General features: G+C 38.4%; 1 pseudogene; it reads left to right on the top strand.

The window, feature by feature from the left end:
• Positions 1-14050: 14050 nt before the first annotated feature.
• On the top strand, positions 14051-19528 carry LOC110294126 (anaphase-promoting complex subunit 5 pseudogene; annotated as a pseudogene).
• The last annotated feature ends 312 nt before the right edge of the window (positions 19529-19840 follow it).

Here is a 19840-nt window from a genome sequence, read left to right as displayed (position 1 = left end):
TCCACCACCAAAGTCTACTCATGCACTGGTGACTTATTCTCAAATCCCCACTGTTTCACAGGTCCTAAATCCAGCTAAAAGTGGAGAAATGCTATAGTCATAGACCATAGACTGGACTCCTGAAGTTATTTAATGGTGTGTTTCTTCTAAGTGCTATACAGTAGAAAACACCCTGGGCTGCATATGGAACATATCATTGTATTTACTGCAGAGATGCTGTTGAGAATGTTTTCTACATTACTCAGTGTTTCCAACATAGACAACCAGGTGCCTTATTTTGTTCAGGCTTCATTCCAGGAAGAATCTGGTTGTTGTGCATACATTTCATTTATGTTATGAGATAGTGTGAGTCAAATTAATAACCATGTTTTCTAAATGGATGTCTAGCAGCTCTAGTGTTCTGAAAACCATGCATCCACAGGAACATAGACAGGCATTAAACTTGCACCACAACAAACTCACCGAATGTTTTCAGTCTCTTCCTACTTTGACTCCTCTTTTTAAACTAGTTTATTACTTTCTATATACAGGTGTGTTGCCTTCCTATATATTTGTGCACCATGTGTATCCCTGGTGGCCCAGAAAGCCAGACAAAGTATAGGCTTCCATAAAACAGGTGGTTGTGTGTTGGTACAGGGAATTGAATATACATCTTGCTGCTTAGCAAGTGCTCTTAGCCAGTGATTCATCTTTCCACATACATAGGAGTGACTCCATAACAGATGTGTAATAAAACAGAAAAGGTCTTTAAATACATAAAAGCAGGAATTATTTTCAGCTGATGTCACCTCAGTTTCCCTGTCAGTGTCATCTAATGTCATCTATTTTTGTAGACTTTAGATATGACTCCTAAAAGACATCTAACAGGTTTCTTGGAATAATACTTTGAACCAGTTCTCACTCACTTTTATCAACTTTTAATTAAAATATAATAAGTATTTTTCTAATCTTTATAAATTTATTGTAAGGAGTGATCATTATGATTTATAAAATGTGCTGTAATGCATTTGGTTAATTTCTATTTAGGCATCCAAGCATCTGTTCTTTAATTAAGCTCTATTTTAATAGTCTTTCTCTAAGTTTCCTTTTAAAGGTCTATTTTAAATAAGCCATAAGCAGGGCTAAAGTAATTACATTTTCCAACCTGGGCTAATTTATACCTCCAGAGGCACTTTGGTGATCCCCCAAAATTGGGAGGTCACCATATTGATGCTGAACTTAGTGTGGACACTGGATCAGCACAGCTCAGAACTTCTGTATTCATCATCCTCCTGTCTCAACATCCTGAGTATCTGGTACCACAGGCATGTATCTCAGTACTAGTGTAATAATTACATTTTCTAAGAGAGCAGATAAACAGATGTGAATCTGTAAAGGGTCATATCTGCAAAATTCCTTCCACAAACCAGCAAATACTATTTCATAATGGTTCTCAGCCTAGCATCAGCATTCTATTAAACTTCATTCAGAGACCCAACAAAGAAAGAGAACTTCAGACCAATTTCCCTTATGAATATCAATGCAAAAATATTCAATAAAATTCTCACAAACTGAATCCAAGAACACATCAAAACAATCACTCACTACGATCAAGTAGGCTTCATCTCAGGATGCAGGGATGGTTCAATATAAGGAAATCCATCAACATAATCCACTACAAAAAAACTCAAAGAAAAAAAAAAACATGATCATTTCATTAGATTCTGGAAAAGCATTGACAAAATTAAACATCTCTTCATGTTAAAAGTCATAGAAAGATCAGGAATTCAAGGCCCATACCTAAACGTAGTAAAAGCAATATACAGCAAACCAGTAGCCAACATTAAATTAAATGGCGAGAAACTTGAAGCAATCCCACTAAAATCAGGGACTAGACAAGGCTGCCCACTCTCTCCCTATCTATTCAATATACCACTTGAAATTCTAGCTAGAGCAATTAGACAACAAAAGGAAGTCAAAAGGATACAAATTTCAAAGGAAGAAGTCAAAATATCACTATTTTCAGATGATATGACAGTATACTTAAGTGACTCCAAAAAAAACTCCACCAGAGAACTCCTATAGCTAATAAACAATTTCAGCAAAGTGGCTGGATACAAAATTAACTCAAACAAATCAGTAGCCTTCCTCTACTCAAAGGATAAAGAGGCTGAGAAAGAAATTAGTAAATGATACCCTTCATAATAGTCACAAATGAACTATCTTGGTGTGACTCTAACCAAACAAGTACAAGATCTGTATTACAAAACTTCAAATCTCTGAAGAAAGAAATTGAAAAGACCTTAGTAGATGGAAAGGTCTCCTGTGCTCGCAAAACGGCAGGATTAATATAGTAAAACTGACCATCTTGCGAAAGGCAATCTACAGATTCAATGAAATCCGCATCAAAATTCCAACTCAGTTCCTCATAAAGATAGGAAGAACAATTCTCAAATTCATTTGGAATAACAAAAACAAAACCAACCAAAAGAAACAAACAAAACCAGGATAGTGAAAACTACTCTCAACAATAAAAGAACTTCTGGGGGAATCACCATCCTTGAACTCAAGCTATACTACAGTGATAAAAACTGCATGATATTGGTACAATGACAGGCAGGTATATCAATGGAATAGAATTGAAGACCCAGAAATGAACCCAAATACCTATGGTCACTTATCTTTTACAAAGGAGCTAAAACCATCCAATGGAAAAAAAATGACAGCATTTTCAATAAATGGTGCTGGTTCAACTGATGGTCAACATATAGAAGAATGGAAATTGATCCATTCTTATCTCCCTGTACAAAGCTGAAATCCAAGTGAATCAAGGACCTACACATAAAATCAGATACACTGAATCTAATAGGAGAGAAAGTGGGGAAAAGCCTGAAACACATGGGCACAGGGGAAAATTTCCTGAACAGAACACCAATAGCTTATGTTCTCAGATGAAGAATTGACAAATGGGACCTCATAAAATTGCAAAGCTTCTGTAAGGCAAAAGACACTGTCAATAGCACAAAATGGCAACCAACAGATTGGGAAAAGATCTTTAAAATCCTACATCCAATAGAAGGCTAATATCCAATATATACAAAGAACTCAAGGAGTTAGACTCCAGAGAACAAAATAACCCTATTAAAAATGGGAAATAGAACTAAACAGAGAATTCTCAACTGAGGAAACTAAAAGGGTTGAGAAACATCTAAAGAAATGTTCAACATCCTTAGTCATCAGGGAAATGCAAATCAAAACAACCCTGAGATTCCACCTCACACCAGTCAGAATGCCTAAGATCAAAAACTCAGGTGACAGCAGATGCTGGTAGGATGTGGAGAAAGAACACTCCTCCATTGCTGGTGGGATTGCAAGTTAGTACAACAACTCTGGAAATCAGTTTGGCGGTTCCTCAGAAAATTGGATGTAGTAGTACCTGAGGACCCAGCTATACCACTCCTGGGCATATACCCAGAAGATTCCTCAACATGGAATAAGGACAAATGCTCCACTATGTTCATAGCAGCCATATTTATAATAGTCAGAAGCTGGAAACAATGCAGATGTTCAACAGAGGAATGGATACACAAAATGTGGTACATTTACACAATGGAATATTACTCAGCTATTAAAAATTACTTCATAAAATTCACAGAGAATATTCATAAAGGAAATTGGTCTGAAGTTCTCTATCTTTGTTGGATCTTTGTGTGGTTTAGGTATCAGAGTAATTGTAGCTTCATAGAATGAGTTGGGTAGAGTTCCCTCTACTTCTATTTTGTGGAATAGTTTGTGCAGAACTGGAATTAGATCTTCTTTGAAGGTCTGGTAGAACTCTGCACTAAACCTATCTGGTCCTGGGCTTTTTTTTTGGCTGGGAGACTATTAATGACTGCTTCTATTTCTTTAGGAGATATGGGACTGTTTAGATCATTAACTTGATCCTTATGAATATTGATGCAAAAATACTCAATAAAATTCTCGCTAACCGAATCCAAGAACACATTAAAGCAATCATCCATCCTGACCAAGTAGGTTTTATTCCAGGTATGCAGGGATAGTTTAATATATGGAAATCCATCAACGTAATCCATTATATATACAAACTCAAAGACAAAAACCACATGATCATCTCATTAGATGCTGAAAAAGCATTCGACAAGATTCAACACCCATTCATGATAAAAGTCTTGGAAAGATCAGGAATTCAAGGCCCATACCTAACCATGATAAAAGCCATCTACAGCAAACCAGTAGCCAACATCAAAGTAAATGATGAGAAGCTTGAAGCAATCCCTCTAAAATCAGGGACTAGACAAGGCTGTCCATTCTCCCCATACCTATTCAACATTATACTTGAAGTCCTAGCCAGAGCAATTCGACAACAAAAGGAGATCAAGGGGATACAAATTGGAAAAGATGAAGTCAAAATATCACATTTGCAGATGATATGATAGTATGTATGTGACCCTAAAATTCCACCAGAGAAGTCCTAAACCTGATAAACAGCTTCGGTGAAGTAGCTGGATATAAAATTAACTCAAACAAGTCAATGGCCTTTCTCTACACAAAGAATAAACAGGCTGAGAAAGAAATTAGGGAAACAACACCCTTCTCAATAGTCACAAATAATATAAAATATCTTGGCGTGACTCTAACTAAGGAAGTGAAAGATCTGTATAATAAAAACTTCAAGTCTCTGAAGAAAGAAATTAAAGAAGATCTCAGAAGATGGAAAGATCTCCCATGCTCATGGATTGGCAGGATCAACATTGTAAAAATGGCTATCTTGCCAAAAGCAATCTACAGATTCAATGCAATCCCCATCAAAATTCCAACTCAATTCTTCAACGAATTAGAAAGTGCAATCTGCAAATTCATCTGGAATAACAAAAAACCTAGGATAGCAAAAACTCTTCTCAAGGACAAAAGAACCTCTGGTGGAATCACCATGCCTGACCTAAAGCTTTACTACAGAGCAATTGTGATAAAAACTGCATGGTACTGGTATAGTGACAGACAAGTAGACCAATGGAATAGAATTGAAGACCCAGAAATGAACCCACACACCTATGGTCACTTGATCTTCGACAAGGGAGCTAAAACCATCCAGTGGAAGAAAGACAGCATTTTCAACAAATGGTGCTGGCACAACTGGTTGTTATCATGTAGAAAAATGCGAATTGATCCATTCCTATCTCCTTGTACTAAGGTCAAATCTAAGTGGATCAAGGAACTTCACAGAAAACCAGAGACACTGAAACTTATAGAGGAGAAAGTGGGGAAATGCCTCGAAGATATGGGCACAGGGGAAAAATTCCTGAATAGAACAGCAATGACTTGTGCTGTAAGATCGAGAATTGACAAATGGGACCTCATGAAACTGCAAAGCTTCTGCAAGGTAAAAGACACCGTCAATAAGACAAAAAGACCACCAACAGATTGGGAAAGGATCTTTACCTATCCTAAATCAGATAGGGGACTTATAGCCAATATATATAAAGAACTCAAGAAGGTGGACTCCAGAAAATCAAATAACCCCATTAAAGAATGGGGATCAGAACTGAACAAAGAATTCTCACCTGAGGAATACTGAATGGCTGAGAAGCACCTGAAAAAATGTTCAACATCCTTAATTATCAGGGAAATGCAAACCAAAACAACCCTGAGATTCCACCTCACACCAGTCAGAATGGCCAAGATCAAAAATTCAGGTGACAGCAGATGCTGGTGAGGATGTGGAGAAAGAGGAACACTCCTCCATTGTTGGTGGGATTGCAAGCTTATACAACCACTCTGGAAATCAGTCTGGCGGTTCCTTAGAAAATTGGACATAGTACTACTGGAGGATCCAGCAATACCTCTCCTGGGCATATATCCAGAAGATGTCCCAACTGGTAAGAAGGACACATGCTCCACTATGTTCATAGCAGTCTTATTTATAATAGGCAGAAGCTGGAAAGAACCCAGATGCCCCTCAACAGAGGAATGGATACAGAAAATGTGGTACATTTACACAATGGAGTACTACTCAGCTATTAAAAAGAATGAATTTATGAAATTCCTAGCCAAATAGATGGACCTGGAGGGCATCATCCTGAGTGAGGTAACACAATCACAAAGGAACTCACACAATATGTACTCACTGATAAGTGGATATTAGCCCAAAACTTAGGATACCCAAGATATAAAATACAATTTGCTAAACACATGAAACTCAAGAAGAATGAAGACTGAAGTGTGGACACTATGCCCCTCCTTAGAATTGGGAACAATACACCCATGGAAGGAGTTACAGAGACAAAGTTTGGAGCTGTGACGAAAGGATGGACCATCTAAAGACTGCCTTATCCAGGGATCCACCCTATAATCAGCTTCCAAACGCTGACACCATTGTATATACTAGCAAGATTTTGCTGAAAGGACCCAGATATAGCTGTCTCTTGTGAGACTATGCCGGGGCCTAGCAAACACAGAAGTGGATGCTCACAGTCAGCTATTGGATGGATCATAGGGTACCCAATGGAGGAGCTAGAGAAAGTACCCAAGGAGCTAAAGGGATCTGCAACCCTATAGGTGGAACAACATTATGAACTAATCAGTATCCCGTAGCTCTCTACTCTAGCTGCATATGTATCAAAAGATGGCCTAGTCGGCCATCACTGGAAAGAGAGGCCCATTGGACTTGCAAACTTTATATGCCCCAGTACAGGGGAAAGCCAGGGCCAAAAAAATGGTAATGGGTGGGTAGGGAAGTGGGGGGGGGTGGGTATGGGGGACTTTTGGGATGGCATTGGAAATGTAATTGAGGAAAATATGTAATAAAAATATTTTTAAAAATTCAGACAAGTAGATGGAACTTGAGAATATCATACTGAGTGAGGAGACTCAGTTACAAATAAACAAACAAGGAATGTACTCATTGAAAAGTGTGTATTCGCCTGAAAGTTTGGAATACCCAAGATTCAATTCATAGACCATATGAAACCTAAGATGAAGGAAGACCAAAATTTGGATGCTTCAGTGCTTTTTAGATGGGTGAACAAAATACTCACAGGGGGAAATATGGAGACAAAGTATATCCATCCCATATACAGCCACCAAACCTGGATATTATTGTAGATGCCAGGGCGTGCTTGCTGATGGAAGCCTGATGTGGCTGTCTCCTGAGAAGGGGTGCCAGAGACTGACAAATACAAAGGCAGAAGCTCACAGCCAACCATTGGCTTGAGCCTGGGGGTCCCTTATGGTGGAGTTGGAGAAGGGACTGAAGGACTGAGGGTGTTTGCAGCCCCATGGAAGGAGCAACAGTGTCAATAGGTCAGACCCCCCTGAACTCCTGGGGACTGGACCACCAACCAAAGAATACACATGGAGCAACTCATGGAGCTGGCCATATATGTGTCAGAGGATGTTCTTGTTGGACATCAGTGGGAGGAGTAGCCCTTGGGCCTGAGGGTGTTCAATGCTCCAGTGTAGGGGAATGCCAGAGCAGGAGGGTGGGAGTGGGTGGGTAGGTGAGCACCCTCATAGAGGCAGGGGGAGGGGAGGATAGAATGGGGGGCTTTGAGGGGTAGACCTGGAAAGGGGAAACCATTTGAAATGTAAATAAAGTAACTATCCAAAACGTAACGCCCCCCCCCCAAAAAAAAACAAATGTAAAGGTAAGTTGATAAAATGTCTTGTACAGGAATGCACATGACAGCATATTGATAATTGCCATGAAACTGGAAACTACTGATATGTATTCAGTGAATGGACAGATAAAATAATTGAGGTGTATAAAAAAAAAAAACAGAGAGAGAATCCACAATGATGATAAATGAATCCATTGTGTTTTCAAAATCTTCTGGAAATGTAATGACTATTTACTGTGGATTATAGAAATATACCAAGAAGTTTTTTAAAATATTAAACAAAAAATGAACATGATAATACAAAGGAGAATTTTTTTTTTTTTTTTTTTTTTTTTTTTTTTTGCTTTTTCGCTTTTTCGAAACAGGGTTTCTCTGTATAGTCCTGACTGTCCTGGAACTCACTTTGTAGACCAGGCTGGCCTCGAACTCAGAAATCTGCCTGCCTCTGCCTCCCAAGTGCTGGGATTAAAGGCGTGCACCACCACTGCCCGGCGAGAAATTTCTATTTGACCTTGCATATACTATGGCTGTAAAAACAATTCTAAAGTTGGCATTTAGAAATGATAGGGGGAGAATAAGCTATTATTTGTCTCATGGGATGGATAAGTGAGGTATAATATAAAATCTGATTTTATTTAAGTACAAGCTAACCTTATTCTATCAAAAATATTTTACACCCAGAAGATGTCCTCCATCTTGAAGATTATAAATCTTTTTACACCCTTTAAAAGTCTTTAAATTTATTTATATTAAAAAATTAACTCTATTAATTTGTTCTCAACAATACAACACATTCTCTTCAAGTAATTTTGCATGTGATATTGAATATGATTGAAAATAAATTTTGGATTGGTTAGTTTTCTTAACTTTAAGCATTCTGTACACACAGTAATATAAAATAATAGATAGGTAGGAGATATATGGAGAAAGAGAGAGATGAATCTTACATATTTATAAGCAAAACAATTCAAGAGTAAGATCCCTCTCTGGTTATTTTAGCAAAGCAAAAATGAAAGTCTGAATAATAATCAAATATAACTGTATTTCCTTAAAGTTACTGAAATTTTACAAATTAATTTTAAGACATTTTTCATGAAAATCCTGATTTTTAATTATCCAAATATAAGGAATATTTGGTAAAAGTAAATTAAATTTTATTTAGTGTGCAAAGGAAGGAAATCCGTAGTATAACAAACTATACATACATACACATATGTATATGTATATGTATATGTATATGTATATGTATATGTATATGTATATGTATATGTATATGTATATGTATATGTATATGATGTATATGTATATGTAATGTGTGTGTAATTATGTATTATAGAATTAAATCATTGTAAGGTTATTATTGAAGAATTATTATTTTAGTGTTTATTTCCATACATAATATTTCTGACATTGAAAAATGTGTCAAAGAATGTCCTACCATACAAGAGAAAAGGATGTTTTCTGAAATATGTATATAAAAGAATGAAACCACAAACCTTCTTAGTTTTTTTTGTAATTCTCACATGGTCCCCAGATTTATGTTTGCAAGTAAGCTGAACTGTTTTTGATAATACAGCTTTTATCTTGGCATGAATCCCTTAAAATAAAATAAAATTTATCATACTCAAGCCATGGAAAACTTTAGGAACAGTTTCTTCTAAATAAGAGAAATATTTACTTATAAGATGATACGAAGTATAAGTTCTACAAACATTAACATTTGACAGAGAAGGTACATATAGTAAAAAATCATGTATATAATATATTTCAATTCTAGTTTCTGACTCTTTCCAGTTTTTTGTCTATGATAAAGTTCAGTTTCTCTCCACAGTATTGAGAAACCATTCTCTGTGTAGAACTGTAGTCCAAAATCCAATCATAGCAAACGATTTTTCACGTGGGTATTATGTTAATAGCTAAAAGAAAAAAACAAGTCTCTATGTTAAAAGAACAATCAATGTGACAATTTATAACACCTAAAATTACTTTTTTCTTTTTTCTTTTATTTATTTACATTTCATATGTTGTCACCCTTCCCAGTCTCCCCTCCACAAATACCCCTTGATGCCCCCTCTCCTTTGGCTCTAAGAGGGTATTCCGCCACCTACCCACAACTCCTGCCTCAGCCCTCTAGTTAAAATTCCTTTTTTATGTACATTACAATGATGGTATGGCATTATGTTGGTTTGAATGAGAATTACCTCCATAGGCTCACATATTTGACTCCAGTTGGTGGAATTATTTGAGGAAGATTAGAAGGTGTGGTTTTGCTGGAGGAGGTGTGCCACTGGAAGTGGGCTTAGAGGTTGCAAAAACCCATACCATCCTTGCTAACTCTCTCCTTCTCTGCCTAATGTTTGTGGATCAGATGTGAGATCTTAGCTAATGCTCTTGTGCTATGCCTGCCTGCCTGCTGCCTTGCTCCCATCGTGATAGTCACAGACTCTAATCCTGTGAAACAATAAACAAGTCCCCAGTAAATTCTTTCTTCTATAAGTTGCCTTGCTCGTGGTGTCTTATCATGGCAATACAAAAAGTAACCAGGACATTTCAAAGCATACATTTAAAAAAATGATGCTGATGATTCTTTTAGTCACATTGGCATGAAATTTTCATAGAAACTCTAGGAGAATAACTACAGATAATGTTTCTAAGAATTAATACAGATAAGATCCCTGACAGACTAGCCAATCTCAAGTGTAGACTTAGACACCTCTAGACACATATAAGAGATACTAAATAATCTAGACACATATAAGAGATACTAAATAATCTAGACACATATAAGAGATACTAAATAATCTAGACACATATAAGAGATACTAAATAATCTCAACATGCTGTGTTATCAAATGCACAAGCGTGCATGCACATGCGCATGTTTGTGTGCATGTGTATATGACAATTAAAATTAAAGAATAAGAGGTCATGAATTTGATGAAGATTGATAACATAGTAGAAGAACTGGAAGGAAAAAAGAGGGGAGAATGAAGAACCTTTATATAAAATTTTTAAAAGGTATTTTTAAATTATTATATCTTTAGAAGTTGTGATATGAAGTATGTTTGAGAAACATGAAAATAAATAGAATTCACACAGAAAAGCAACCACTTATCTTTTTATTTACTTTTTTCATTAATTAATTTATTGAAATTATATTCCGATAACAGCTTCCTTTCCCTTCTCTCTTTCCAGTCTCTCCCCTTTCTCTCCTCTCCCCTATTCTCCCTCCCTTTCTCCTCAGAGGAGAGACTGCCATGTATATCAACTGGCCTAGGTGTGTTGTAGTAGGACTACATGTATATTCTTCTATTGAAGCTAGACAAAGTAGCTTAGTGAGGAGAAAGGGATCCAGGCAACAGAGTCATAGATAGCCCCTGCTCCTACTTTTAGGAGTCTACATCAAGGCCAAGCTGCACATCTGTTACATATGTGTAGACGACCTAGGTCTGTCCCATGCTTATTCTCTGGTTGGTGGCTCAGACTCAGTGAGCCCATATGGGCCCAGGTTAGTTGATTCTGTACATTTTCTTGAGATATTCTTGGTTTTTCTGGCTCCTTCAATCCTTCCTCTCTTGTACAAGAGTCTCTGAGCTCCACCTAATGTTTGGCTGTGGGTCTCTGCATCTGTTTCCATCTTTTTTTAGGTCAATCCTCTCAGCTGACAGTTATGCTAACCTCCTACCTGCAAGTATAGCATATTATTATTAATAATTTCATGGGTGGGTTTTCTCTCATGACACAGGTTGGGCCAGTCATTGGTTGTCTATTCCCTTAATTTTCTGTTCACTCTTTTCTTCTGTACATCTTGAAGGCAGGAAAAAAAGTGAGTTGAAGGTTTTGTGGCTGAGTTGGTGTTTTAGGGTTTTTCTACTGTAGGCAGACACCATGACCAAGGCAACTCATAAGGACAACATTTAATTCTGTCCATTATCACCAAGGCAGGAACATGGCAGCATCCAGGCAGGCATGGTGAAGGAGAAGCTGAAAATACTATATCTTCATGTGAACGCTGCTAGCAGAATACTGGCTTCCAGGCAGTTAGAATGAGTGTCTTAAAGCCCACACCCACCATGCCACGCCTATTCCAAAAAGACCACATCTACTCAAAAAGGGTCACACATTCTAATAGTGCCATTCCCTGGGCCAAGCATATACAAACCATCACAGTCAATGTTGCCATCCCTCCTTCATTGGAAGCCTTGCCTGGTTATGGGAAGTGGTCATTTTAGGTTCCATATGCCCTATTGCATTTCATTTATTTTTAAGAGGCACATTCTCTATGTCCACTCAACAGCTAATTGGTACATCTCATTATAGAATTAAGCTTATTGAAGGGTTAAAGTTATTGTTGAATATTCACAATGTTTTGTAGAAAATAATAATTATTTATATTACCAGCCAATAAATTAGTTTCTACCTCATGTGGCTATTAAGCACTGGAAAAGCAGTTGGCATTACTGAAGAGCAGAATTCTAATTTCACTTAATTCTTTGAATTTAACTAAAATACAAACAGTTGTATATGTCTATTGTATTGGGCCGTACTTTGTCCTCTAAAAGACAGTGTGAATGAAATAGGTTAGAATACAAGATAAATAGAGAATAATTCAGTCAAGTTAGTGGCCAGGGTACATATGAATGCATTCAGGATGGAGTAGAGGCCTCTTTGTCATGACAGGAGGCAATGCACATTAACTTTATCAAGTCTTAATCACTACATAGAAGGGTCAGTTCAGAATTGTGTTTTGCCTATAAAGAATTTGGGTTAAAAACTAAAATTTACATATACTTTCAACATCCCGAACAAGAGTCTGGAGAAATAACATGATTAAAATAATACTTTCGTTGTTTGTGGGGAAAATATTTAATAAACTACGAAACAAGTAGATGCCACAGAAGCTGTTGATATGCTTAAAGATATCATTTTATCAATTTTGACTTCTGTTTAGATTCATCATGCATATCATCTAAAACTAGTTACTGACTCAGGGAGAAGAACAAAAGTGTAAGCTTAGAATTTTTAAAAATCCTACTTTAATAAAGGTTTTTAAATGATTTGATGCCCCTTTTAGCCCACCATCCAAAGGTAGGGGAGAGAAGGACAATGGGTATGTAGACCTGTTTAGAAGTAGTTCTTTGGTTGATTCCAGTCTTTATTGTCAGGATATTAGCAGTCTAGTTTGATAGTATCAGGATACCAACAGTCCAGTTCAAAAAATGTCACCAAACATGAATCAGCAGTGGTGGCACAATCCAGTAGAAACAGCTTGGCATCTACCAAATTGCCATGAGTCAGCAAGAGTGATCAGACCCACCTGGAATTCCAGGAGAAGTTCTCTGCCATGCCTCTCTCAATGAACTGAAGATAAAGACTTGAGACCAACAAACATTGCACAGCTAGCAATTCGAGCAATCTGTCATTTATGTGTCTGTGTGTATGTCTGTGTGTGTGTGGTATGTGCATTTATGGGCATGTGTGTGTCTGTGTGTGTGTATCTCTGTGCTTGTGTGTGTCTATGTACATACATTCTTTTATGGGTGTGTGTCTGTATATGTGTATGTGTCTATACAGGTCTGTATGTATGGTTGTGTATGTGCATGTTTATGTGTGTGCATATGTGTCTGTATGTGTCTTCATGACTCTGTGCATGTTTGTGTGTGTACACCTAGGTATATTATGTATGTCTGTGTGTTCTTGTGTGTATGTGTGTGTGTATACTGTGTATGTCTGAGTGTGTGTCCGTGTATGTGTATCTGTGTGTATGTCTGGGTGTATATGTCTCTGTGTGTGTCTGTGTGTTTGTGTGTATCTCTATGGCTATATCTGTGTGTGTTTGTATGTATGTCTGTGTGTCTTTGTGTGTATATGAGTGTATGTGTCTAACTTTACTACATGAATAAGTGGAACTCATAGCATCGAAATGTGAAGATATGACTTTTTGTATATTTACTTTGTTATTTGCCTTGGCAATCAACTTAAAACTTTTATGTTCTTTGCTTAGCAGCAAGTGACATCTAAGTAGGATGTCTTATGTGGGACAATAAGATCAGAGGGTTTTTTTTTGTAATCAAGGCCAAATTAGAAGACTTTAAGCATAATGGTCTCAAGTTATGATGCTTTACACCCTATATCAATGAAGTGCCTTTCACCTCATCAGATTTATGGATATAAAGCCCAGAACCACATCAGAGTCATGACTAGAATGAAAGTCTTTTGGGTGACTTGTGTATTTATAGGACCTAAAATTTATGAAGATTGTAAATTATTTTAAATATAAAAGTTATAGAAGTCAAACTTATAATAACTTTTGATTTAATTTTATAACGTTTACCTACTATTATTCAAAGCAAGCACCATGTCTTGGAAGGTGTCTAAGTTGGTAAAATTCTTGCTTCCATTCCCCACAATATAAGTTTGTTTTCTGAGCCTACATGATGGAAGGTAAGAACAAGGGTTATTCTCTGACCTCCATAGAGTTGTCTTGCCATATGAACACATGCTCTCTCTCTCTCTCTCTCTTTCTCTTTCTTTCTCTCTCTCTCTCTCTCTCTCTCTGACACACATGGGTGCATGCATGCACACACACACACACACACACACACACACACACACACACACACACGTATGATGCCTTGAGTTGTCTGTAAAAGGAAACAATAGAGATGTCTGTATTCTTACACACTAGGCTTCAGCACCTATTGTGAAGCTTAACAAAGAATATCTAACAGTAAACCATCTTGCTGAGCTATGGTGTTTGCTATATTAGATGGATTAAATCTAGTTTTTACTTCAAATGTTGCCACCTGTCCCAGATTAACTAGGTAAAACTAAGTCAGTTTAGTAATATCTGTACTGATATGTCATATTACTATATGTTTTTCTTGTATGATGCTACTCATTTGAAAAAATCTGTTCTTTGACAAGCAACAACTTTGACATATTTGAGGACCTAAGTAAACTGACATTCCTCAAGACTAATTCAGCAGATTATAAATGAGACAAAATAGTTTTCTTATAGAGGGGAAAATATCAAAAACTGGTAGAATTCATGGCATACACAATGCATCTCTTATTACCATTAAATGTATGCTGGGAATGAGTTTTCTTATCTAATTTGCCAGCTCTTTATGGTGAATAGTTTACACATAAAGGAATATCATATTTTGCTGAAGGCATACTAGACAAAATGCTCACCAATAATGACATTCTATACCAAAGCAATCTTATGAAAATTTTTCTCATCTTGAAACTCTCATCCATTCATATATTTTTAACCTTCTGTGATCCCCCCAATATCCTCTAAATAGAACTATAAGTTCCTAACCTTACTTTGTAGTCTGTTATATTACAGTTAACATAGTATCCTCACAGCTCTGCATTTTCACTGCTGACTAAACCTGGATCCAAGTGATACTTTGTCACATACAACAGTGTCATGAAAATGGTGCTTTAAGGTTAACTCTTTAAACAGTTAAAATATGTAAAATGCTATACTTATAGAGTAAATTATTGTGGGAACTAAAAAGGGGTCGGGGGAAGGAGGGGGAAGAGAGGATAGACCACACCTGGCCAGAGTTCCACGTATGCTCTGGGCAGGCAGACTCTGGAGGGCTCCCAGATGCTTTCCACTTAGATGCTCCCGGGTAGGCATCTAAGCCTCTGATCCCACTCGATGGGGGGTGAACAAGGGGCAGCCCCCAAGACCAAAAGGGGCCCTGGGGTTACACCCTGTAGCCTGGAGATATAGGAGAGAGGGCTGAGGGAGAGAGGTTAGCACATAGGCGAGAGTCTGTGCAGTGGCCTTGAGGAGCAGAGACTGTCTATGGTTTTAAAGCTTTATTATAGAAAGGCAGGGGGAAAGAGAGAAGGTAGAAAAGAGAGAGACCAACCATGGCCAAGAGGCAAGAAGGAGGAAAGGATAGAGAGAGAAGAAAATCTAGAGAATAAGAGGGAGAGAGAGAAAGTGAGAAGAGAGAGGAGAGAAGACAAAGAGAGGAGAGAGGAGTGAGAGAGGAGAGAGCAAGGAGGGGCCAAACAGCCGCTGCTATCTTTTCTGTTGCTAGGTAACTGGGGAGGAGTTTAGCCTGAAGGTCAGAAGCTTGGGACATTGCCTACTTGACTGCTAACCATGCTTCTCTTGTTGGGGCTGTGGGGAGCAGTAACTTCCTCAGGAGCCAGAGTTCCAGGAGCATGCCTACCATGTCATGTAGGTGAATTATCACCCTTCTGGGGTTCAGACCACAGCTCAACTGGAGACCAGCCTGTCTGTGCATAGCCCAATGCCCCACACAACAGTACACTAGAAATGAGGTGAGACTAGTGAGACAAAATTTAGACTACACTAGCATGTTAATATTGTATTTGTGGGACTCCTAGAATACCTTAGAACCTGGAGGTGCCTGGATTTTTCTAAGTCTACTCATGTATGGTGGTGTGTTTGGTAAATCCTAACGATGCATACATTAACCTGGATTTTTTTTTTACTTTCACATGTGACATGAGTCAATAATCCATGCCAGCCTTTAACAGACTAAACAGTCCTTAATGTACAGTGTAGACTGAGTCTCCTTATTTTCTCTCCCAGATAGCTAAAAATTCCCAGTCTTGAAAGCATTTTGTAAGCCATTCTCATGAACCAGTCATGAGATGACCACATTGTTGGTTGAATGTCTTCATCCAGCCTGCCCTATAATTGTTGTAGAAGATGAATTGGGTTCCAGCCCTAGGATGTAATTCAGTGGTAGAGTATTTGCCAGCCTTCACAATGTAGTAGGTTCATCCCTAGTCTGGGGGCTATAGCAGAAGAAAAATAAAATAACGAGCACTATTGCATTTGAGGTGTAACCTACAATGAAAGGAAGATCTCCAGAGGGGCTATCAAGTCACTCTAACCTGCAGGCTACCCAGCCCCCAGCTTCCTCCAGGGATTCCATTTGTACTGTCTTTTTGTTAATTTACACATTATTCTAAGGTTGCAAAGAATGTGCACATTGTCAATAAATGACACACACACATACACATATCACATAGAACATAAATACCGATGAAGAGCTCATGAAATGTTTTGGTTGAGATGATCATTTGATGAGATGCATCAACTGGTATTCATCCTTGGTTCCAAACCTAGAAACATGAGTTCCTTCTTAGTGAACAATATAGTAGAAGAAACATATCTCCCACTAATGCTTTCTCAGTCTCTTTGTCTCTGTCTCTCTGTCTCTGTCTCTATCTCTGTCTCTCTGTCTCTCTCTCTCTCTCTCTCTCTGTGTGCATTCATGAATCCATTATAATTTTTTTCCAATATGACTGGAAAGACCAAAGTGAAAAATATAGTGGAGGTATATACTGACCTTGGTTAATGTCTCATGGCACCATGCAGGTAACACTGACAGAGTGGGCTAATTCAATACACCCTTAAACCTGGCTATGCAGGGTTTGTAGTGAGGCTGTCATGTGCATTACCCACCACAGAGAACAGCAAGAGCTTTGTTTATTGCACACTTCAGTTCCCAAGGTGAGGCAAAGCCTCATCTCATTGAGAGTTTGGTAGGATTCGATGGCAGGAAATAAAACAGAAATCAAATCAATCAATGAGAAAAAAAGAGGATAATTAAAAGACTCAACGAATCCAAGAGCTGGCTCTTTGAGAAAATCAACAAGATTGACAACTCCTTACCCAAATGAACTAATAGGCAGAGAGACAATGCCCAAATTACAAAAATCAGAAATGAAAAGAGAGACATAACAATGAACACTGAGGAACTTCCAAAAAACATTAGGTCTGGCTTCAAAAGCCTATACTCTAAAATACTGAAAAAATCAATATGAAATTGTTGATATTCTAGACAGATACCAATTACCAAAGTTTAATCTAGATCAATTAAAGTAACGAAAGGATTCTATATTCCCTAAGAGAAAAGAAAATGTCATCAAAAGTCATTCACCCACCCCTCCCCTCAAAAAAAGCCAGTGCCACATGATTTTAGTGCAGAATTCTCCACGACTTTTAATGAAGACCTAATACCAATAGTCCTCTAAATACTCAACTAAATAGAAACAGAATGATCATGGCCAAACTCCTTCTCTGAGGCCACAATCAACCTGGTAACTAAATCACACAAACACACAACATGGAAAGGGAATCAGAGAAGAAGTTCCATCATGAACATTGATGGAAAACGACTCATTCAAATATCACACACAGGATCCAAGAACACATCAAAGACACCATCCAGGATGTTCAAGTAGGCTTCATTTCAGGGATTCAGGTGTAGATCGATAGGAAAGTCAGTCAACTCAATCCACCAAAATAAATAAATAAATAAATAAATAAATAAATAAATAAATAAATAAATAAAATAAAATTATCATCTTATTGGATGCTGAAAATCCCTACACAACTACTTGTTAAAAGTCCTCCAGAGTAGAAGGATACAAGATACATCCCTAAACATAATAAAAGCAATAAATATCCCAAAATGTACTGCTTTCTTCACAGAGTGCTCCAACAGAACATAGCTATGGGCTCACTTCTGCCCCAGCACATAAAGCCAGCTCAAACAGTGCTGCAGACACACGTGATCCTTGGACTCCTGGGCAATCCTAATTGCCTCCTGCAAGGCGAGCTTTGCCTATTGATAGTGACCAAAGAGGCAGTGCAGGGCAGCCAGGTAGAGAGCAGCATATCTCAGGCTCCTGCCATAACCCTCTTCCCCATTACTTTTGCCCTCAGCTCCAGTGAAAATGAGGCGGTCAAAATAATGCAGGAGGCTGTGCGTTGAGCTGAAAACATCTTGAACACGGAGGTTTTGCTGGGAAAACGGCCAACAGACTGATGGATGCCCTAAAGGACTCTGACCTCCTGCACTGGAAACACAGCTTGTCGTAACTTACTGATATCAGCATTGCACAGAAAACGGCCATCTGGAGGCTGTACGGCCTCAGCACCATGGCACTGCATCAAGCCCAGATGTTGCTGAGCATGAACAGCCTGGAGTCGCTGAATGAGGGTGTGCAGCAGAACAATACTGAGTCCTTTGCCTTCGCTCTCTGCCATCTGCTCTCTGCCATCTTGCAGAGCTCCATGCAGAACAGAGCTGTTTCATGGCTGCTGGTGAAGTATTAAAGCACTTGAAAGACCGATTTCCACCCAACAATCAGCACGCCCAGAAATGGATGCTGTGTGATCAAAAAATACAGTTTGACAGAGCACTGAATGATGGCAAATTCCATTTGGCTGATTCACTTGTTACAGGAATCACAGCGCTTAATGGCATAGAAGGTGTATACAGGAAAGCAGTCATACTGCAAGCTCAGAAGCAAACGACAGAGGCACACAAGCTTCTGCAGAAGTTGATGACGTACTGTCAGAAGTTAAAGAACACAGAAATGGTCATTAGTGTCCTTCTGTCAGTGACAGAGCTGTACTGGAGCTCTTCTTCCCCGACCATTGCCATGCCTGTGCTCCTGGAAGCTCTGGCCCTCTCCAAAGAATACCAATTACAGTACTTGGCCTCTGAAACTGTGCTCAACTTGGCTTATGCCCAGCTCATCCTTAGAATCCCAGAATAGGCCTTAACCCTTCTCCACATGGCTAGCTGATGGGGCTATCCTGGACAAAGGTCGTGCCATGTTCTTAGTGTCCAAGTGCCAAGTGGCTTCAGCAGCTTCCTATGACCCAGTGAAGAAAGCAGAAGCTCTGAAAGCTGCCATTCATAACCTCAGTGAAGCCAAGAACTACTTTGCAAACGTCGAATGTAGAGAGCGCATCAGGGATGTTGCTTAATTCCATGGCACAATGGTTCCTCTCCCTTGGCAAGACCCGGGAGAGGAACCATTGTGCCATGATCTTCCGGCAACTGCACCAGGAGCTGCCAGCCGATGGGGTGCCCTTGATTAACCATCTCTAGACTGGACGCCCTGCTTGATGTTGTGTATTTAGGGAGTAGATCATTACATGCTATCTCAGCAATAAACTGTTCTGATCAAAAAAAATTTTTTTTAATTTAAAAAAAAGCAATAAATGACAAACCAATAGACAGCATGAAATCAATAAGCAATACAACACCTAAAGGGGATCAGGGGGATGCAAATGGGAAAGAAGAAGTCAAAGGAGAGTATATGTAAGTGATGCCAGAGGGTCTGTTCTGTTGGTCTCTTCTAACCAATGCTAATTTCTAAGCTCCTGCTAAGCAGTGTCAATTGTTCCATTAAGCCCCTCT

This window comes from Mus caroli, unplaced genomic scaffold (assembly GCF_978045245.1).
Source record: "Mus caroli unplaced genomic scaffold, Mus_caroli_1 scaffold_4, whole genome shotgun sequence".
Taxonomy (NCBI): domain Eukaryota; kingdom Metazoa; phylum Chordata; class Mammalia; order Rodentia; family Muridae; genus Mus; species Mus caroli.
This window is presented reverse-complemented; position numbering and strand designations above follow the sequence as displayed.